Raw genomic sequence first — 22,444 nt, forward strand, 5'->3', positions numbered from 1 at the left:
ATCCGTGCCCCGCGGAGCTCCGTTTCTCCTACCGCCTGTGAGAGACCGGGCGGAACAGTAGGTCTCCTGTCTCCTGGCTTCCGGCGAGGTGTCTAACCCCCTGAACCTCGGCACGCCCATCGGTAAAACGACGATCCAGACAGAAAGGACTCCACAGATCTTCTCGAGAATAAGACTAGATAACACAGCCAAAGCACGAGAAACAGTGCCTGGCACCTCACGCATATTCAACAAATGGTAGCTATTATTTTAAAACTTAATTGGATGCACTTGTTCGTATTTCTGTCCCGTGCTTCTAAAACGGGAGCCCCTTGAACACTGCCGGCCGATGACACGATGGGCCACAAGGGGGGGGTCAGGCCTGGGTTTGAATTCACACTCTGCTGCCCCTTAGCTGGGCCAGTTTCCACATCTCTAAAATGGAAATGCAGGAGTGCGGTTAAGAAGATTAAAGAAGATGGGGCGCCTGGGTGGCTCCGTCGGTTAAGCATCTGACTTTGGCCCAGGTCATGATCTCGCGGTCCGTGAGTTCGCATCCCGCGTCGGGCTCTGTGCTGACAGCTCGGAGCCTGGAGCCTGCTTCGGATTCTGTGTCAGCCCCTCCCCCACTCACGTGTGTCTTAAATACCACCCAGGGGCTGAACCTATCCAATGTGGAAGCGAGGGGGGAAGGCCTCAGACCCAGGATTGCGGAGAGCCCCATCCCCCACCACAGCTACTCCAAAACAGTTTCTGCACCTTCGGTCATAGATGCTAAAGGCCTAACTTAAAATAAACATGCTTCTCAAGAGGGTAGCACATTGACCTGTAGAGAGTTCCAGAGCAAAACACCTTAACACAAAACCATTCGTGGATCACCATTGGCACAAAGAACATCCGTGAGGCCAATTTCTGGTGTGGGAGCCCAAAAACACCGAGGAAACTAAAGGAACCACCGGCCCTCCTGGCTGCCAGACCCTCATTTCCCCCCAGCATGTGATCAGATAAGGAACTTCCGATCCAAATGAAAATCAGAAAATGGGACTATTTTGGCAGAAATCTTTCTAGCACTAAGACACGTTCTATCACGCCTCGTTATGATCATTGTCAATGCAGCGCGTGTCCTAATTAAAAATAACTAAAATCTGTCAACACATCATCCTTGTTCTCAAAACTCGTAGCAAGCTGCCCAGGATGGTCACTCTGGCTTCCAGGCCAGAGGAGGCCCAGCGACCATCCTTGGAGACCAATGAATGTTCTGGATCATTTTGCTTTGCATCTTAACCTGGGTTCCCTAAACCACAAAGCCAGAGGCAAAATCTTATGGGCCAGAAAAGGCAAATCTAAAGAAGCACAAAGCAGATTAGTGTTTTCCCAGAGCCGCAAGTAGAAGGGGAAAATGGCCGCAAATGGCCCGAGGGGTGTTTTGGGGGTGACGGAAATATTCTAAAATTGATTTTGGTGACTGTTGCACGGGGCTGTAAATTCTATGGTATATACGTTATGCTTCAGTAATGTTGCTTAAAAGAAAAGAAGAAAGCTTAAGGGCTAACATTTTATGGGGGAGACAGAATCCCAGAAGAGCTAGAGTGACCAGAAAGGGGACCCTGGCAGGGAAGAGGGTACAGTGACTCTGAGGGACTGCACGGCCACGTCTCCTCACCTGACACCTTCGTGAGGGTGCTCTGCTCCAGAATGGTGTGTCCCAGGCCGGGAGGGAGAAGAATGTACCCACCGGCTCCAGCCCCACACCCCGCATCCCACACCCCGCACTATTGGGTTGTGTGTGAGCCCAGAGAGGGTTCAGCGACATCTTGCACCTTAGGGTGATAGCAACTGAGGTGAGGCACGAGGGGTGGCGGGTAAAGGCCCTCTTGGGACATGCGCTTGGCCAGCTGAGGGCCTGGGAGCAGCTGCCACAGGGAGCCTGTGGTCTGAAGCAGCAGGGACACACAGGTGACAGCTGTTACAACCACATGACAAGCACGGGCCTTGCCCCGGAGCCTGGCCTCAGCCAGCAAGGCCCGGGCACGTGGATCTGCGGTGGTGCAGAAGCTGAATCTCGGGGCACCTGGGTGGCTCGGTTGGTTGAATGTCCAACTTCAACTCAGGTCATGATCTTGCGGTCCGTGGGTTCGAGACCCACGTCAGGCTCTGTGCTGACAGCTCAGAGCCTGGAGCCTGCTTCCGATTCTCTCTGCCCCTCCTGCGTGCTGTCTCTCTCTCTCTCTCTCTCAAAAATGAACAAATGTTTAAAAAAATAATAAAAAAAGAAGCAGCTGAATCCCGTCCACTCGGCAATGCCTACCCTGCCCGATGAGGTCACGTTCACACGGGACTGGCCAGAACGGAAAGGGCACACTGCTCAGAACCTCTCCCAAACTCTCAAGTCGGAGGGAGGAAAGGACAGTGAAGCCCCACGGGAGATCGCCGTTGTCCCGCAATACTTCGAAAGAGCTAAAACCAAGATACAGCTCCAAAGTAGCTACCGGCCGCTCCAGCTGTGGTTACACCTCCAAGAAAGAACCCGCGGGTGCGGCAGCACCTTCCGGATCCACCCTCCCTGGGCAGACTCAGCCCGCGGTGCTTGGGCCGGGCCATTTCTACCCAACCCGGGCCTTCTGCTTTGCAGTCTTTGCTACAAAACTGCCCACCGGTCCGGCCAAGACTTTATCGGGTCTCCATCACGGTCTGAGGCTCCCCTGGGCAGAGGCTCTGTGGAGGGCTCACCTAGATGATCCACGATACTCTCCTTATCCCGAGGCCTGCTGCCCTGCAAACTTCATCCCGTCCGCAATCTTAATCCCCCCCCCCCTCCGATGTACAATAGATTCGCAGGTTCCGGGGGTTAGGACAAGAGCATGTTGGGAGGGACCAGTATTCGAACCTGTCACGGAGCACATCCCAAGTGGAAGGTCCCTTAACCCTCCAAGGGTGGGAAACGATCAGCATGGTCCCCTAAGAAGCATGGGGTAAGTACCTGTCATGTTCACATCACTTTCTTTCCCTCACCTGTCTTCTTGCTCCTGAAGTCTGACATGGGCTAGAGCCGGGGATACCCTCTTTCTGGTGGGCACTGGGCACCCAGTTGGGCCAGGTGCGCCTCCGATCCCAGAATAAAGCACAGGACAGTATAGCTGAGCGTTTGCCCCCAAGCTCTTCTCCAAAGGGGCACCCTTGCCATGCTTTTTTAAGCAACATGTGCACGTGGCCAAAAGTTACGGAAACCAGTGAGGACACCAGAAAGGAGTCAGAGAGGTGGCAGTAAGTACCTTTTCGGGGGGAATGTGCTTCTCCGCGGATGAAGCTGTGGGCCAGTCCCACCTCCCAGCTCCCCCTGAGGCCGTGTTGGATGTGGCCAAACGGGAGGGGGGTTCCAGGAGATGGAGTGTGGCACAGCCAGCTTCTCAGGGTGGAAGGAAACCCCAGGGGCTGACAGGACTGAGGAGCCTCCGGGAGGCAGCAAGTCTGGGGCCGGGCATCCTGCTACTCACAGTACCACTACTGCCAGCCCCAGACAGGATTACAGAAAATACCGCCATAAAGCACTTGTCCGGGCCGACGGCACTCTCTCCCGGGCCCCGTCACCACTTCCACAGCAAAATACGGAAAACTGAAAAGAAAAATCAAAACTGAAGGCGCCAAGTCCTGCCAAATAAGTGAATTGGCCAGAGAGCCACCTAAAGGCTCAGGTCAAGGAAAATGCGGGGGAAGAAAATGAGATGTAACAGGTATCTTTGGGTCCAAACCGCCATGTCTAGAAGCACCAGACAAGTGACTGGCACAGCGGGTCTGTTGTGATGGACTGGGGTCTGTTCCCTGGAGTGGGGGATTGGCTGGACATCTCTACCATGGAAATCTGGCCACGTCGAAAACAGCCCGTTTGAGAAAGAACGCTCCAAAAACAAACATCATTTTGCATTAGTACGTGAGGTCTAAATAAACATAATCATCCTTCAAAGAAGCAGAAGGGGGCACCAGGAAGAATAGGGTCATCACAGTAATCAAGTCCTTCTTACGGATATTAGTGATTTGACCCCACAAAACATGAGCTCTGAGGCACTGTCTTAGTCTCCTCAGGCTGCTATAACAAAAATGCCACAGACTGGGTGGCTTAGCCAACAGACATACATGTCTCAAAATCCTGAAGGTTGGAAGTCCAAGATCAAGATGCCACCCGGTTCAGTTCCTGGTGAGAACCCACTTCCTTGTTGGTAGACAGCTGCCTTCTGCCTGTGTCCTCACATGATGGCGACAGGAGGTTCTGGAGACTCTTCCAACTCTTTTAAGGGCGCTAATCCTATCGTGGGGGAACCTGCCTTCGTGACCTTATCTAAACCCAATCACATCTTGAAAGTTCCACCCCCGAACACTATCACATCGGGGGTTGGGCTTCAACATACGAATTGAAGGGGGGTGTGCCTCCTTATCCATTCAGTGGTACTTTGGCTAAATTCACCTCATCTGTTCTAGTCTGCAGGGGAAAAGTCCTCGGGGATGGGGAGACATGGATTTTGCTGTTCCAAGAACAGCTGGATGCAGGTATCACCAGCCGCACACAACTCAAACCGGAAACCGCCCCATCGGGATTTCCCCATCCTGACTCTGAGTCCAATGACGCGCACTTTGACCGAATATGCATGGCATTAAATAAGCTCTCAGACTTTCCCTTCCTTAATTACCTTCAGTCACTAAGAGCTGACCAGCAGCACAGAACATGAAAAACTCCTCTGCAGTGGCAGCCGCGCAGCCATCTGTAATTGAGCCTAGTGCCCCTCACTGAAGAGTCAACTGAGTCAACATGGAGAGCAACATGTAATACCCCGACCCACATTTCCATTAAAATTCATGAAGACACACACATGTGCAAACACACATGTATACACACGCGCATGCACACAGACATACACACGTATGCACCTATACACCCCACACCCGTATATATACACATGCATACACATATGCATACAAACACACACATGCACACACACGCATACGTACATATGCATGGACACACGCATATATGCACCAATACACTTCCCCCCCACATGCACATACGTGCATACAAACACATACACACACATACACATGCACACATATGCATGTACATGTACATGCACAGATACCTGCATGCATATACGTGGATACACACATACATGCATAATACATACACACGGACACATATATCATATATATGCATCTATACACTCCCCCACACCCACATACACATGCACACACATATGCATACATACACATGCATGCACACGTATGCCCATATACATACACACACAGGCAATAGAACAGGAAATTACATATGTATAAGAGAACGTCCTATATGAATGGGAGAAATCTCCATGGCTGAGATGTCAATAGGGTCAGCGTGAGAAACAAAATCCTGGGACAGGCAAGAGCTACCTTCTCGCCAAAACTACACATATCAAAGAATGCAGGAAAGCACTTTAACTCTGCATAGGAAAAAAGAATTCAATCTCGCTAGTAATCAAAGTAAAACAAAATACCATATTATTTCAAACTACCAAATCGGCAACAACTTTAAAACCGTGAACACAATATTGGTGAACGTGCCATAAAACGGGAATTTGCATACACGGGGTCGGTGGCAGTAGTAATTGACAACATTCGGAGAAACAATCTGGCAATGCTAATAAGAACCCATAACGTTTACACACATTGACCCAGTGTTTTTGCTGGTACAAGTCTGGATTTTAAAAAAAACGCACAGGGGCGCCTGGGTGGCACAGTCGGTTAAGCATCCGACTTCAGCTCAGGTCACGATCTCGCGGTCCGTGAGTGAGTTCGAGCCCCGCGTCAGGCTCTGGGCTGATGGCTCAGAGCCTGGAGCCTGTTTCCGATCCTGTGTCTCCCTCTCTCTCTGCCCCTCCCCCGTTCATGCTCTGTCTCTCTCTGTCCCAAAAATAAATAAACGTTGAAAAAAAAAATTAAAAAAAAAATGCACAAAAAACCCCACCACTAATACAGGCAAAGATTTCTCCTATAGTAGCTCATCAGAGTATTACTTATGATCAGGAAGAAACGGAAATGCAGCTCAGTGCCAAATAACTGAAGGTGAAGGCATTTCTCCATTAGCTGTATTTTCCGGGGCAGCGCTCTCCATTCAGACCCTCCATTAACCTGTGCCTGCCCCACCAGGCAGAATCTGACCCGAACCCGCTTCGCGCCTCCTGCTCAGGGCTGCAGTGAGTCTAACCAAGACAAGGAGTTTATTTTCTGAATGTTAGATGAATTACGTAACCCGGAGCAAAATATCTAAGGGGAAAATGAATAGAGGAAGTAACATGAGGGCGGAGGGTACTGAACTGGCCAGTAGGTCTCACTCATTTAGGATTTCTACCCTCACATTCTTCCCAAGGACTAAAAAGCCTTGATATCCCTGTAAAACTAAACCCACAAAAAAGGGAGGACAATTAAAAACAAAAATGGGGGGCACCTGGGTGGCTCAGTCGGTTAAGCATCCGACTTCAACTCAGGGCATGATCTTGCAGTTCGTGAGTTCGAGCCCCGCACCGGGCTCGCTGCTGACAGCTCGGAGCTTGGAGCCTCCTTCAGATTCTGTGTCTCCCTCTCTCTCTCTCTCTCTCTCTCTGTCTCTGCCCTGCCCCCTGCTCATGCTCTCTCATTCTCTCTCCAAAATAAAAATAAACATTAAAAAAAATTTTTTTAAGTAGTAGGAAAAGAATGCATTTAAAATAATAATAATAGTAATAATTTTTTTAATAAAATAAAAATGGAAGGGGGGAGAGGGGATAAAAGGGGCAGAGAAAGAGTTGCCACCAGATACCAGGGAGTGATCTAATCATTACAGCCAGGGACTGAATTTAGCACTGCGATTCCTGACAGCTTCAATAGAACAAGAAACACTTTGGGTAATAGAGTTCTTATTGTGTGATTAAAAAAGAAGAAGAAGAAGAAGAGTGGTTCCATTGGAGAGATTCATTATTATCAAGTACTGAAATAAAACAGCGATTTTCATGCTTCCTTCGTATAGGGTTTTTTTTACAAGCGAGACGGAACCTCGGTCACGAGCATTTACACCTCTGCACCTTGTCAGTGGCCCTGTGTCTCCCCTCCTAAACGGAGGAGTCCTGTTCGCCTCCCATGCCTGTGCCTTCTCAGCTATAAACTACACCTCTGTCCTAGAAGCACAGCGGAGGTGTGGACCCAGGGCATGTACTGACCTCAGTCAAGGAAAGTTGGTCCCAAGGTAAAATGGCATCTGGCCGTCACCTTCGAGACAGCGTCTCTGGACCTCCCACTGGATGCCAGTGGAGAACCAAATGAACCAAAGTCCTAACAAAGAGGAATTTCTACGACCTTCAAGTCACGAGGACACAGGCTGGAAAGCATGGCTCATGGCCCACTGGTGGCCACCATGATACACGCGGCCCCAGCTAAGGCCGCCCCCGCCAAATTGTCTCTAATGCCCCAGCCCAGCCCTGCCCATCCCCCCACCGGAGAGGAACATCGGTGCCCACCCACCAAAAAGCCAGCGAGTCTTTCTGAACAAGTCGGCCTCACTACCAAGGGGCACAATAGAACCATCATGGCAGGATTTTTGTTTGGTTGGCTGTTTGGCTGTACAAGGCCATTATGACACTTCGCCTGCCCCCTGCTTCTTCAGAGACTCTGCGTAAGAATCTGGGGCACGCGGCCCGGCCCTTGTGTTAGGAACTGCTCCCCGGTTCCTGATAATGCTGGCGTGCTCTCCCTTAGGAACCTCGGCCCTACCACGTGGGAGCCTGGTTTGGGGGAGGCAGAGCGGATTCCTCACTCGTGCCGCAGGACCTTCTTTACACCCGGTGGTAAAGGTCTGCCGCCCAGGGTGAGCTCCGGGTCCCAGGAAAGCGACTGGCACTGGCACAGCGGCAGTAAAACAGAACGAAGATGGCATGTATTGGCCGCCATGTATTTGGTGCGCTGCCGTCAGGCGGAGGGGACAGCAGAGCTGACCTTGGTCTGAAACCGTGGCTGGAGCCAGCACGCCCAAAACCTACCAGGAGAACTTCAACCCCAGCGGAGTCACTTCCAAAGCCCTGGAGGAGGTGAAACGCAAAGGAAGCATCATCTATGCGCCGAAAACAGGAAACGAGCCCACGCGAAGAAACCGCTCCTTTGGCTCACGAGGAGTATGAAAGGTGACGGGTTGTTTGATAGACATTATAGGGGGAGAAAGGAAACGACTGGTTTCTCCCACTGCTGTACAGCATGCTAGAAATAAAACCCAGCGAACAGAAGGAACCCAGTTCCTCTGCTTAACAAGAGCAGGGTAGTCCCAGCGCCTTCCCTGAACTTGCCCTTCATAGACTCTGGTGCCATGGGCACCGGGGTCGCGATCCAGGCCGGCAGGGCAAACCTCGGGCAGGTTGGTGCTCCCTGCCACCCGCCGCCTGTTTTCCTTCCGGCCAACTTTCCCCTACGAGCCCGTCTCCAATCACCGGGATGGGGCTGGGAAATGACATCCCCAAAGGGCCATTACAAAGAAGTGAGTAGGGAATTTTAGCCGTGTCGATCCATCTTCCAAAGGAACAGATAGGCAGTGAAAGGGGTCGTTTTCAGTTTTGTGTGCCAAAGACCAGCGGCTCGACAGGAAGGTCATGCAGTGCTCAGTCTCTGAAGGCAGATAATTCAGTGTGTATTCTATTTTAAAGCCGAGCCCTCGGTGCTACCTTGATGATTTTGTAGAATTTACACTGAAAGGGCATTAAAATGTCACACCATCTTGTGCATTCCCCACTTCTATGTGCTCTTTGCAAGAAAATGAAACCCGGCCGCTCTGAACTCTTAGCAAGCCCCCACAATGTCTAAGGCAGGCGATTTAAACTGTGCACATTTTCTGCGAGGCAAAAGGGTACGGGGAAAGAAATAGCAGTGGGAAACTGTTCCTGAAGCCGGGACTCTTTTCTGAGCCACGATTTCCTCTTCTGCAAAATAAGGAAGACCCCGCCTGTCTTCTGGTTGGTGACCCGGTGGCAGAAAGCACACAAGCACCTGGAACGGAGTCTGGCACATTCTTAGCTAAGCCTTCCCTTCCCCTTTGGGTCTGTTTCCTTCCCTGCAAGGAAAGGCGGAGAAGAGAGAGCCACGCCAGGTGACCCAGCATCAACGCCCTGCATAATGAGGACTCCCCCCGCCCAGACATGCCATCAAAAGTCAAACTCCACCATCCACGTGTGTCCCAGATTCACACGGACAGGATGAAAGCGATCACGGCCAACTGCACCTTCCACGGAGAAAAGAGAGAGGGCAGGAAGTCTCCGTACCGTTACGAGGAAGAGACACAGAGGCACCAGAAACTGGGATAGCGTTTCCTACGTTACACCGTGGGTGTCAGGCTGCAGGTCTTCGGCAGGCGGGACAGGTACTCTGTCCCAGGACCCACCCGCACTCCCTCCCATAGAGGGGCTTTGCTCTCTATGACCCCTGGTCTCATTCCTGCTGAACTCCCTCCAATGTCAGATTGCAAGTTCACGGCAAACCAGAACAGTTCACAACAGGGTTTAGAATATTGAACCCCTGCAGTGAGTGCCTTTCGACGCAGCTCTGCCTTCCCTTGTCACAGGAACTTGGGTCAAAACATCAGCGTTGGGCCCATGTCAAGGAAGGTCTGTGGTCCCAACAGCTATTTATCTCATCTTAGTAGACTGGCCAAAGAGGCAAAGCCCTGTTTCCAGGGACTAGAAAGGTTCCCTCCCCCCACATTCTGTGTTACCCATAAGTAACTAGTCCTGAGCTTAACATCAGACAATAATTAGTTTAACTGGGGGCGCCTGGGTGGCTCAGTCGGTTAAGCGTCCGACTTCGGCTCAGGTCATGATCTCACGGCTCGTGAGTTCGAGCCCCGTGTCGGGCTCTGTGCTGACAGCTCAGAGCCTGGAGCCTGTTTCAGATTCTGTGTCTCCCTCTCTCTCTCTGAACCTCCCCCGTTCATCCTCTGTCTCTCTCTGTCTCAATAGTAAATAAACGTTAAAAAAAAAATTTTTTTTTAAATAATAATTAGTTTAACTGTCTGGCTTCCCCAATGCACTAAGAGCTTCCCTAGGTATCTTTTGGGGGTGAGAGATATTTTCTAAAACTCGATTGTGGTAATGTACGCCTACCTCGATTCATTTATGAAAAATCATTGAACTGGACACTTAAAACAGGCGAATTTCATAGTATATAAAGTATGTCTCAATCCAACTATTTCTTTTTAAACTCCACTATCCATTAGTGTGTGGCCTTGAGCAAACTGCCTCTCTGAGCTTCCGTTTCCTCGCCTGTGAAATGAAACAATAATTGGTATTATACAACAGGTGTGGGGTTTATTTTTTTATTTTTATTTTGTTAGTTTATTTGAGAGAGACAGAGACAGCGTGAGTGGGGGAGGGGCAGAGAGAGAGGGAGAGAGAGAGAATCCCAAGCAGGCTCCACACCACCAGAGCAGAGCCCAACATGAGGTTCGAACCCAAACTTCTGAGATCATGACCCGAGCCGGGGTCGGGCACTTAACCGACTGAGCCGCCCAGGCGCCCCTAGCCGTGTGGTTTAAGTGAACTTATGTGTGGAAGGCCCTTTGCAAACACTCCACACCTGTCGGTTGCTATTTTTATTGTCTTATTTTGTTTGTCCAGCACAAAAGATACAATGGAGGGGAAAGAAAAAATAGTGTGGAAGAAAGCCTGGGTGCTGTGGTAAGTAGAAAAGTATCTCCCCAAGTATGTTCATGCCCTGGTCCCCAGAACCCGTGAGTATGTCACCTCACAGAACAGAAGGCCTTTGGCGATGTGATTAAATCAGGGACCTTGAGTTGGGGGATATTATCCTGGATTAGCCCAGTGGGCACTATGTAAACACAAGGGTTCTTAAAAGATGGAAAAGGGGCGCCTGGGTGGCTCCGTCGGTTAAGCGTCCAACTTCGGCTCAGGTCACGATCTCACGGTCCGTGAGTTCGAGCCCCGCGTCTGGCTCTGGGCTGATGGCTCAGAGCCTGGAGCCTGCTTCCGATTCTGTGTCTCCCTCTCTCTCTGCTCCTCCCCCGTTCATGCTCTGTCTCTCTCTGTCTCAAAAATAAACGTTAAAAAAAATTAAAAAAAAAAAAAAAGATGGAAGAGGAAGTTAGGAGAGTTGGAGAGAGAGAACTCTTGGAAGATACTGATACTGCCTTGAAGGATGAAGGAAGGGGCCACGAGCCCCGGAGAGGCAGCTGTCTCTAGAACTTGGAAAAGGCAAGGAAACGGACGCCCTCCCAGCATCTCCAAAACAAACATGGCCCTTTTGACACCTTGACTCTAGCCTGGTAAAACCCACTTCGAACTTCTGACCTCCAGAATTGCAGGGTAACAGCTTTGGATTAATTTATGCCACTAAGTTTGTAGTAATGGGTTACAGCAGCGATAAGAAATCAATACAGGCACGGGGGCACCTGGGTGGCTCAGTCAGTCAAGCATCCAACCTCGGCTCAGGTCATGATCTCGCAGTTCACGAGTTTGAGTCCCGCGTGGGGGCTCTGTGCTGACAGCTCGGAGCCTGGAGCCTGCTTCAGATTCTGCGTCTCCCTCTCTCTCTGCCCCTCCTCCACTTGCACTCCGCCTCTCAAAATAAATACACATTTTTGAAAAAGAAAGAAAAAAGACATCAGTATGGGCGCCGTGTTGTGGAAAGCCTTGAATGTCAGGGTGAGAGTAGATCTAAGAGGGAGAGTCTGATATTGATATTTGGAGTGTGTGAGACGCCCTGGAGTAACAGCAGGAAGGCAGCAGGTGGCCAGGAAGGATGCTATTCCTTTTTTGAAAAAAATAATATATACAGTCTTCTATTAGTTTCAGGTGTACAATACAATGATTCAACAATTCCGTACATTTCTCAGGGCTCATCAAGATAAGTGTACTCTTAATCCCCTTAATCGATTTCACCTGATAAGAGGTTAACATTCCCAAATATAAAAAGAATTTTGGGGGCACCTGGGTGGCTCAGCTGGTTAAGCATCTGACTTCGGCTCAGGTCGTGATCTCACAATTCATGAGTTCGAGCCCCTCGTCGGGCTCTGCGCTGACACTCTGGGGCCTGCTTCCGATTCTTCCTCTCCTTCTCTCTCTGCCCCTCCCCATCTTGTGCGTGTAAACTTTTTTAAAAATCCAAACTACAAAAAGCATTTTTGTAACCCAATACCAAAAACACAAGTAATCTGATTAAACATGGGCCGAGAACCTCAAGAGATAGTTTTCCAAAGAAGGGCACCATTCATGTGGAACAGAGCGGGGAACAGGTGGGGAGGCAGGCTAGCGGGGAAGGGCGTGTGGAGGAGCTGGTGGTGTTGGGAGAGCGGGTGGATAAACCCTATGTCACTTAGCAATCGCCCGGAGGCAAGATCCAACAGAGAAGACCCAAAGAGGACAATAAGCCTGGCCCATGGGAGCACAGTGATGCCATCCACGGGGGTCACGAGAGCTGGTTGCCGCGGCGGGGGCAGGGTGCCCAGAGGAGGTGGGGACACGGAGCAGCTCAGTGAGAGCCTCGAGCAAGGCTCAAAGCTTGGGTCAAACAGGAGTGCAGGTGGCGGCAAGGATACCACTTTGGGACACCCGAGTGCCAAGGCGAAAGCCAAAAGCACCAGCAAGGTAGGGAAGAGTGTGCAGGAGACAGACAGCTCGAGTAACAGACACGTTTAGGGGTTGGAAGAAGGAGAAGAGGCAAACCAGAAGACAGACAAGCCAAAGGAGAGGAGGGTTTTGAAGAAGCCACCAGGGACCCCTCCAGGGGCTGATTCGACACTGTAGCGACAGCAAGAATCAGATTGCAAAGGGTGAGTGGAAATAAAGGAGTAGAAAAGAACAGACCCGTGTTAAGATGGAGAAGGCAAGGAGAGGAGCTACATGGCAGCTTGGTCAGAGAGCAGAGAGGAAGAAAAGCATTTCTTAGAATCGAAGGCTCCCGAACACGCTTGAACGCTTGGGGGAGCACTGGGGTAAATGGTAGATTAGGACTGGGGGGGAAGGGATGGAGAATTAAAGGATGCGAAGGACATGGTGTTAACAAAGAGAAGAGTCATTTCCTTTCAAGAGAAAGAAGTTGGGGCCTCTGGGTGGCTCGGTCGATGAAGGGTCTTCGGCTCGGGTCACAATCTCGTGGTTGGTGGAGTTCGAGCCCCGCGTCCGTCTCTGTGCTGACGGCTCAGAGCCTGGAGCCAGCTTCGGATTCTGTGTCTCCCTCTCTCTCTGCCCCTCCGCCACCTGCACCCTGTGTGTGTGTCTCTCTCTCTCTCAAAAATAAACATTAGAAAAAAATTTTTTTAAAGAGACAAGAGCAAGAGCATGATAATAAAAACGGACACAGGTATTCACGGGAAAAAGGTAAGGTTGACAAGAGCTCGCCTCGGGTAGCCTCAAGCTTTGACAGCGAATTGAGAGAGGCCAGCAGAGCCTTGCAGAGTCCGGGCAAAAACGGAGAGAGGTCTGCTTTGGATGTCGAGAAGGGAAACTTCCCTGAGAGCCCAGCCAAGATTAGACCCTCCCCAGAGGCCACCAGCCAGCCATGCATCCCCTGCAAGGTAACACACACGAGGCTCATCTGCCAGGTTGACCTGGTCACAAATCCTGAACTATCGTTCCCATTGCTAAAGTCCACTTGTCTGATCCTCCCAAGTTCTTGAGGGAGGAGACCGTCTGGAGTTTAAGCCTCCGTGCGTCCCGGCTCCTGGGATCACAGCACCTGCCCCAGCGGGAACCGTGTGATGGTGGAGAGGAATAGAAGGACTAGAAGAGAAGCAATATTTCAGCATGTCCCGACATACTGGCTAAAACTTGCTCTGAAGAGCCACCTGGGTGGCTCAGTCAGTTGAGCATCCGACTTCGGCTCAGGTCATGATCACACCGTCCGTGACTTGGAGCCCCGCCTCGGGCTCTGTGCTGACAGCTCGGAGCCCAGAGCCTGCTTCGGATTCTGTGTCTCCCTCTCTCTCTGCCCCTGCCCACTTGCACTCTCACCCTGTCTCTCAAAAATGAATCAATGTTAAAAAAAATTTACTTTTATTTTCATTTATTTATTTTAAAGAAAGGCAGACTGCCATGTGCAGCGCCTCATTTGGATGTGTCTGGAGCCTTGGAAGCCTGACTACCCTACGTTCTCCTACAAATGGGCCTTGAGAGCTTGTTTGGAGGTTCTAGCAGGGGAGCGCAGCTACTCGTATACCCTTGACCGAAGAACGGTCCTCCTCTATCGGGGAAGGTCGTCCTCTTCGGCCGAGCGTGCAGCTTTGGGAGGGACGCACATGGAGAGGTGAGGGAGGAAGGGGACACCCGCCTAGCCAGCCAGATCAGCCAAATCAACCCTGGCAATCAATGGGGTGACAGATGTCGCGGCCAGATCGCCCTCACATCCTAAAAAAAAAATTTTTTTTAACTTGCTTTAAAGAAACACAGTAAATTAAAAACACAGAACAGACAAATTAGGGTGTGACCATGCTTTATGGAACTTCTTTAAATACTGAGCTCCCTTGGCGCATTTTAAAAATAATTTGCTTCACAGAAATCCATTTTGGAGGCAACTCCTAAAGAAATATTTCCAGGGTATACAAATTATTTAACACCAGCACAGACAGGCTTGCAAATGAAAGCCGTCACGGGCCCACCAGAAGGAGCCCCACACGCTGTGCTGTGGAGCAGAGAAGGAGGCTAAGGCAGCCCTCGTTACCTAGACTATAAAAGTGCTCGGGGCCCCCTCGGGGGACCTGGCACATTTCTAAACGTGTGGGAAAGCTCTCAAGTTCTCCGGAACCCCGGACTTCACCAGGACATCCCTCATCTTGGTGTCTAAGGTTGTTACTAAACCTGCCAATCAGGGCTCTGCCTCGTCTCCCCAACTTAGCACACAATCCTGGAAGGTCAAGTTGTGACCAACTGTCCCTTTGAGCCTTGCTGACTCCCTACCCCCATAGTCACACACTTGACTATGTGTGTGAGTAACCAGCACCAAGGTAGGGCCGTGTCCTGATTAGGACCAAGCCCTGGAGTACTAAAGACCTGCTTTTGTATCCTGGCCCCACCTCCTACTAGCTGCAACATCTCACAAAAATCACCTAACCTTTGCAAAGAGATTGTCAGTTGTACCAACTTCGAAGGTTTGTTATACACACAACACCTATCACATCCTGGAAGGGCTCATTAAGTTTCAGTATTGTTATTAAGTCTTTAATGAAGTCTTTAACGAATATTTGATTGGCCTATAGGGCCGAAAGGGAATTCACAAGATGCCCATAGTCGAAACTACTCAAATAGTGTTCAGATTTACCCATCTGGCTCATCTGCCAACCAAATCGACTAGAGAAAGAAACCAACAAAATGGGGTGGTCTCTCCCCAAGGAAGTTCTACAGGGACACAGAATACAGAGGTTCAAATATTTTTTAATAAACCAGGAAAGCAGTAAGAAAAACCTGCCCATCAAAACGGTAGCAAAGAGGCAACGAGGAGGCCAACCTTGTCATTCATCTGCTTTCACTGGGAGTTCAGGGCTGCAGACCGTTCTTTTGCATAATGGTGGGTAATGCCAGCCCCTCCCCAACATCAGAGTATCCCTACCGGCAGAACCAAATACTCTGAGCTAACTGTGCTATGGAGGGGAGGGGGGAAAGAGAAGCAGAGGGAATGGGGGTGTCACTGGTTTCAACTTAAATGATAGAATGCAGGTACTAGTATCTATCACACAGAAGGGCTCGATAAACGTTAGGTATCAGTGCAACGTTCGAGGTCTATATTGAAGGAGCAAGTTTATGTCCCAGGACACCTTCCAGAACCTGGTTCTACGCCATTCAGTTGATGTGCAGAGAAGATGAAGTTTGACGAGCTAGGGATCCTTACTATGCCGATAAGAGGAAATAGAATGGACTTGAGGCATCATGCCAACATCTGGCAAGTGTCTGTCGGCCAGGAGCTGCTGTCAGTGGTCCTTATCCTGGGTAAGGAAGACAAGGGGAAGAACACAGGACCAAAGAGGCAGCCTGCACCTGCCACTGAGAGCAGCAGACCAGGAGGGGTAGAGGCAGGAACTGGGATCACTGGGAGACCAGCAGGCCGACTGTGGAGATGGGACACCCAGCTGGACAAGGGCCCAGCATCACGACAGGAAGAAGGGCTGAAGAGGGTGGCTTGGCTTCACTCAAGAGCCATAAGGCCCTTAGCTGGAGCCCCCATCTCCTAGAAGTTTCCCCAAATGCCTAACACAAAAGCAAAAAAGAGAAGGACCCTTCCCTAGACCCTCCACAGCTAGAGTTCCTTTGGCCGCTCATGTGGAAATCTAGAAGAAAAGCGAGACTGCAGACACCAGGGAGATGACACCGAGCAATAAGGAGTGCCCAAGAAATGCTAACATGAGAAATGGAAGAGCCTGCAATGTCATGGCCCTCTCTGCCTGGCATTGTTGGCAACAAATACATAAAAGAGAAGATTTTTACCGGGGTAATACATGTGCATAATCTAGCATGGTGAAGCGCTCTGAGAGCAGAGGCAGCTTCCAGAAGCTTGTGAGGGAAACGGAAGCCCTATGAAGGACAGGGGGCGCTCCCCAAAGCTCCAGGTGAGGACTGGCTGTTTGGGGTCTGTGGGTGTCAGCCTTGGGAAACATTAAAATCGTTGCTCAGGAGTAGTTATGTTGGTTATGAAGGCACATCGAAAATGAGCTTCGATATTTCAGCTTTTTTTCTTTGCCTTTTTAATTTTAACTAGAGCATGCTCTATGCAGGGAAACACATTTCATTTCTACAAGAACAAGTAACAAGAAGCCTAAGCTGCCAGCACCTGTTCCATAGGAATTCATGGTATAAGAAGTGTCATAAAAAAACAAACAAACAGACTTTAACGACACAGGACCCATCACAGACACCCTCGTACCAAACTAGACAAGGCCATGGAGGAAAACCAAGAGGTCTCAGACCCCTGACCCACACTGACAATTAACAATCCTGTGCAAGTTTACGCCCATCTCCTGTATTTCAAGTAACATGGCGCCACGCCATTTTTTCTAAACACATCTCCTGGTGCTTCCTGTTCGAATATTCTATGGTGCTCTGCTGCCCCAGCTCCTGAGCACACCTCAAGTGCTGGAATGATATTCTTTTGCTTCTGTTGTTTCCTGCATGTAGTAACCCTGCACAGTAGGAAAATCAACACATAATAAAATTTTAAAGTACTACTACATTTTCTATGAAGACAGAAAAATCTTTCTAAACTCTTCAAAGATCACTTTTCTAAGGTGTTAATTTTCTAAATCCCCAAGCTAAGTGGGCTTGTAGGTCAGTTGACTCAGTTGGCCAACATGGTTCTACAGAGAAGCCAAAACCGTGGTTTGTCAAATGATTCAGCATGCCCAGCCCTCACCAGCTAACACTAAATGTGCCTCAACATCAGCAGGGTTTGGAGCAGAGAGCACGGACTGTTTACAACAAAACACCCCCTTTGTAAAAACCAACAGAACCACCCTCAAAACGCCTCTCCTACCAAAAGTAGGCTAGCCTTAGAAATTGGAGATCAGGAGAGGTAGGGAAAATGCAAATTCAGGACAAAGGAGACAGGACTTGGTGTCTATTCTGAATCTAAGCTCTGCCTGAGTGTCACTGTAGCACTGAAATCAAGTTTTAAGCTTAAATAGGAGTGACACTCTCTTCCAACAAGCTCATTTTGTTGCATGAATAGCTAGACAATGTTGGAGAGGACTCTCCCCTAAAGTTCTAACTATAATGACACGACACTGATCTTTTTTTAAATTTTTTTAATGCTTATTTATTATTGAGAGAGACAGAGCATGAGCAAGGGGAGGGGCAGAGAGAGGGGGAGACACAGAATCTGAAGCAGGCTCCAGGCTCCGAGCTGTCAGCACAGAGCCCGATGCGGGGCTCGAACCCACAAACCATGAGATCATGACCTGAGCCGAAGTCGGTCACTCAACCGACTGAGCCACCCAGGTGCCCCTCGACACTGATATTTTCAACAGGCTCTCCAGTGAGCATGGGGGCCACTTAAGGAAGCCACAGGACCTACTACTGCTGTCATTGCTCCAGACACTTGGGAGAACCTTCTTCTGAATGTCCTTCGAAGCCAGTGACAAGGAATAAATATCAACCTGGTCACTGCATAATGACACAAGTGGTCTGGCCAACTTGGTCAGTCACTGGCCCACCCAATTTGACCCTAAAACAGCCAGTAGCTGATGCTAAAACTATTCCTGCCCTCCAAAGACAGAGATTTGTCACCATGGAGTATATTCCTGAGGATGTCTCAAGGGGCTCAAGACCGCTCCCCCAAAAAAGAGTCCTTCCTGGAGCGAAGGCGGCTTTCTTAGAGAAAAGATGATTAATTTGCAGGTCCTTCAATCCCACTGGGCTGAACTAGATTTCAGAGTGACCTGTGTACCCGATCCTTTAAATCCCAGCTCAGTCAAGGGACCTTTCCAGGAAACAGTGCTCCCACCAGCCTCCTCAGAAAGAATTAATCCCCCTCCTCTGACCTTGTACCTCATACTTCTGCCGCAGGGACCGTCCCTCATAATCCATTGCCACAATCATCATCACTGTCTACAGGGGCCCCTCTCCATGCACTGAAATGGGGTTAAACTATCTTTTCACCCCTTCAACTCAGACCCAGTATGAACTACGCTCTCTGGCACCTAGGAGGTTCTCAGCTAACATTCGCTGAATTGGAATATTTTAGTTCCAGTAGGGGAATCACATTACTTTATCATCTGCCTTGTACTCTGTACAGCACCCACCCATTCAGCAGGCACGTACCTGGGACCAGACCGTGCCTGGCATGAGCCGACATGAAAGTGCTAGCAATGTTTTCTGGACCCGTCCACTGCAGGTTTTGGGTGTTTTTGTTTTGTTCCCTCTGTAACCATTTGTTAAAAGTCAACAAAGGCAAGAGCGCCACCCTTTCCCCCGACCCCTGCTCATGCAGAAACAAAGAAGGTTCAAATACATCCAACAAAACACACTCTCATGTCTAAAATGACTAAGAGTCTGGGCTGCCTGGGTGGCTCATTCAGTTAAGCACCAGACTCTTGATTTCAGCTCAGGTCAGGATCTCACGGTTCGCGAGTTCAAGCCCCGCACGGGGCTCTGCACTGATGGTGTGGAGTCTGCTTGAGATTGTCTCCTTCTCCTTCTCTCTCTCTTTCTGCCCCTCCCCCACTCACACTGTCTCTCTCTTTCTCTCTCTCTCTCAAAATAAATAAGCTTAAGAAAATAAATAAAAAATAAAATAAAATGGGGGCGCCTGGGTGGCTCAGTCAGTTGAGCGTCCGACTTCAGCTCGGGTCATGATCTCGCGGTCCGTGAGTTCGAGCCCCCCATCGGGCTCTGTGCTGACGGCTCAGAGCCTGGAGCCTGTTTCAGATTCTGTGTCTCCCTCTCTCTCTGCCCCTCCCCCCTTCATGCTCTGTCTCTCTCTGTCTCAAAAATAAATAAACGTTAAAAAAATTTTTTTTTAATTAAAAAATAAAATAAAATGACTGAGACGATAATGCAGCCATACCTCTGTCTACAAAGGCAGCGCATGAGATCTGAAAAGCATAGGCCACTATGATAATGGGTTATGCAGTTAAAAACTTTTTTTCTTTTTTCTTTCCTTTAGAAAAAAATTTTTTTAATCTTTTAATGTTTATTTATTTTTGAAAGAGAGTGAGAGAGTGGAGGAGGGGCGGAGAGAGAGGGAGGCACAGAATCGGAAGCTGGCTCCAGGCTCGGAGCTGTCGGCATAGAGCCTGACGCGGGGCTCAAACTCACGAACTGCGAGCACGTGACTGGAGCCGAAGTCGGACGCCCAACCGACTGCGCCACCCAGGCGCCCCTAAAAATTTTTTTTAATGTTTCTTTATTTTTGACAGAGAGAGGCAGAGCGTGACTGGGGGAGAGGCAGAGAGAGAGGGAGACACGGAATCCGAAGCAGGCTCCAGGCTCTGAGCTGTCGACACAGAGCCTGACGCGGGGCTCGAACTCACGAGTTGTGAGATCATGACCTGAGCTGAAGTCGGACGCCCAACCAATTGAGCCGCCCAGGCACCCCTTTTCTTTCCTTTTTTTAAACCATTTTTTTAAATTTTAATTCCAGCATAGTTAACGTACAGTGTTCTATTTAACAAGTTACAGGTGTACGATACAGGGATTCAACAATTCTGTACATTACTCCGTGCCCATCATGGTAAGTATACTCTTAATCCCCTTTACCTATTTCACCCATCCCCCCACCCACCTCCCCTCTGGTAAACGTTAGTTTGGTCTCTATAGTTAAGTCCATTTTTTTGCTTTTTTTTTTGTTGTTCAACTGTTTTGCTTCTTAAATTCCACATAGGAATCAAGTCATATGGTGTTTATCTTTCTGTGACCAACTTACTTCACTTAGCATTATACTCTCTAGACCCATCCATGTTGGTGCAAATGGCGAAAGTTCATTCTTTTTATGGCTGAATAATATTCCATTGTATATATATCTACATCTTCTTTAGCCATTCATCTATCAATGGATAGTTGGGCTGCTTCCATAATTTGACTATTGTAAATAATGCTGCAATAAACATAGGGGTGCATATAACTTTTTGAACTAGTGTTTTCAAACTCTTGGGGTAAATACCCAGTAGTGGAATTACTGGATCATATGGGATTTCCAGTTTTCATTTCATTTTTAATTTTTTTTTATATTTTTGAGAGAGAGAGAGAGAGAGAGAGACAGAATGCAAGCAGGGGAGGGGCAGAGAGAGGGGGAGACCCAGAATCCGATTCAGGCTCCAGGATCTGAGCTGTCAGCACAGAGCCTGAGGGCTTGAACCCACAGACCGTGAGATCATGACCTGAGCCAAAGTCAGACGCTCAACCAACTGAGCCACCCAGGCGCCCCTCCAGTCTTCATTTTTTGAGGACCTCCATACTGTTTTCCACAGTGGCTGCCCCAGTTTGCATTCCCACCAACAGTGAACGAGGGTTCCTTTTTCTCCACATCCTCACCAATACTTGTTGTTTCTTGGGCTTTTTATCTTAGCCATTCTGACAGACGCGAGGTGATATCTCATTGTGGCTTAATTTGCATTTCCCTGATGCCATTTTAATCATGGTTAAGTGTGTAGTTCAGTGACATTAAATCCGTTCACACTGCTATGCAGCCATCACTGCCATCTACCTCGAGGACTTTTTTATGATCGCAAACTGCAATTCTTTACGCATTAAACAAAAACACCCCGTCCCCCCTCCCCTCAACTTCCGGCAACCATTCTGTCTTCTGTCTCTGTAAATCTGACGACTCTAAATGCCTCCTCATATAATAAGTACAGTCATACTGTATTTGTGCTTTTGTGACTGGCTTACTTCATTGAGCATAATGGCTTCAGAGTTTACCCGTGTTGTAACAGGTGTTAGAATTTCCTTCCTTTTCAAGGCTAAACAATATTCCATTGCGTGTCTATGCCGCATTTTGTTTATCCATTCGCCTTTCGATGGACATTTGGGTCATTTCCACCTTTTGGTTATTGTGAAAAATGGTGCCATGAACATGGCTGTACCAACATCTGTTTGAGATTTTTGGGGGCATATACTCAGAAGAGCAGGCTGCATCATACGGTAATTCTATGTGTGAGTTTCAAATCTTAAATGTATGTTTAACCTTTGGGAATGAGAGGGATACATTCACAATGTTTTATACGCTATTGAGAAAATAAAATCCACCGTAGTGGAAATGTCAGGTTTCATCTATTGGTAAACAATTCAAAGAAATAAATGATCACACATTCAGAGACTTCCAGAAATACTGGAGAAACACATTTGAAATTTAAAAATCAACTGGCTCATGATTATTATCAGAAAAAATGATATCAAGGTTAGCCAAGACATTTGAAATCCATAGATATTCCCCAAACCCAATTTTACTCAACTGTCTCAACCTTACCAGTAAAATCAGATAAAGGGAAGGAAGTAAACTTGATTTTCTCCCTGTTCCCAACTGACTAATGTCCATTTGTTTTTGAAATCGCTGTACCTTTGACCCTTAGCACTGACTTAGGAGACCTCAGCTGTGCCCAGAAGGTACAGGAAAGATCAGAACGCGGAGACTCAGAGGGCCAGCCAAAGTCACAGGACGGGAGAAGGAGAACATGACCCACCCCCCGCCCCAACTCACTGTCAGCACTCTGTGGTTCTCCTGGCTGGGATGAGTGACCTTGGACAAGGCCCCTGCTCCCTCTGAGCTCCTGGGACGGCCAGAAGATCTAATAAGATCTGTATACAGACAACACCGGGGGGCACAGAGCTGTGGTTCCTGACGAGTACAAGGAAAAGAGAGAATTTTGTACCAGACTAAGGCCCAGAGATGATTTCTATTTAGTAAGTTTGAGTGGCAATAGTTCTAGAATATATAACATACTTCTGTTGCTTCTCTCTAGCCTTCATCTGCTAGCCAGAGGTCACCATGAGCGCCC

At 49.0% G+C, this 22,444-nt stretch overlaps 1 protein-coding gene and 1 long non-coding RNA gene across 10 annotated transcripts in view; both read right to left on the reverse strand.

The window, feature by feature from the left end:
* CALN1 (calneuron 1) overlaps positions 1 to 22,444 on the reverse strand; it is a 529,481-nt gene that overhangs the window by 342,690 nt on the left and 164,347 nt on the right. The gene's annotated exons all lie outside the window — the stretch shown is intronic.
* LOC123382669 lies at positions 14,106 to 21,576 on the reverse strand. 4 transcript variants are annotated; one of them, XR_006591354.1, is made up of 3 exons: positions 21,566 to 21,576; positions 14,686 to 14,690; positions 14,106 to 14,246 (listed from the first exon to the last, which is right to left on the reverse strand). It is a non-coding gene; the product is annotated as an uncharacterized LOC123382669 (long non-coding RNA). The 4 variants fall into 4 exon arrangements; XR_006591353.1 differs by lacking the exon at positions 14,686 to 14,690 and adding an exon at positions 19,036 to 19,039 and having other exon boundaries at positions 14,106 to 14,206; XR_006591352.1 differs by lacking the exon at positions 14,686 to 14,690 and adding an exon at positions 19,036 to 19,039 and having other exon boundaries at positions 14,106 to 14,226.

The sequence above is a fragment of the Felis catus genome, chromosome E3, assembly GCF_018350175.1.
Source record: "Felis catus isolate Fca126 chromosome E3, F.catus_Fca126_mat1.0, whole genome shotgun sequence".
Taxonomy (NCBI): Eukaryota; Metazoa; Chordata; class Mammalia; order Carnivora; family Felidae; genus Felis; species Felis catus.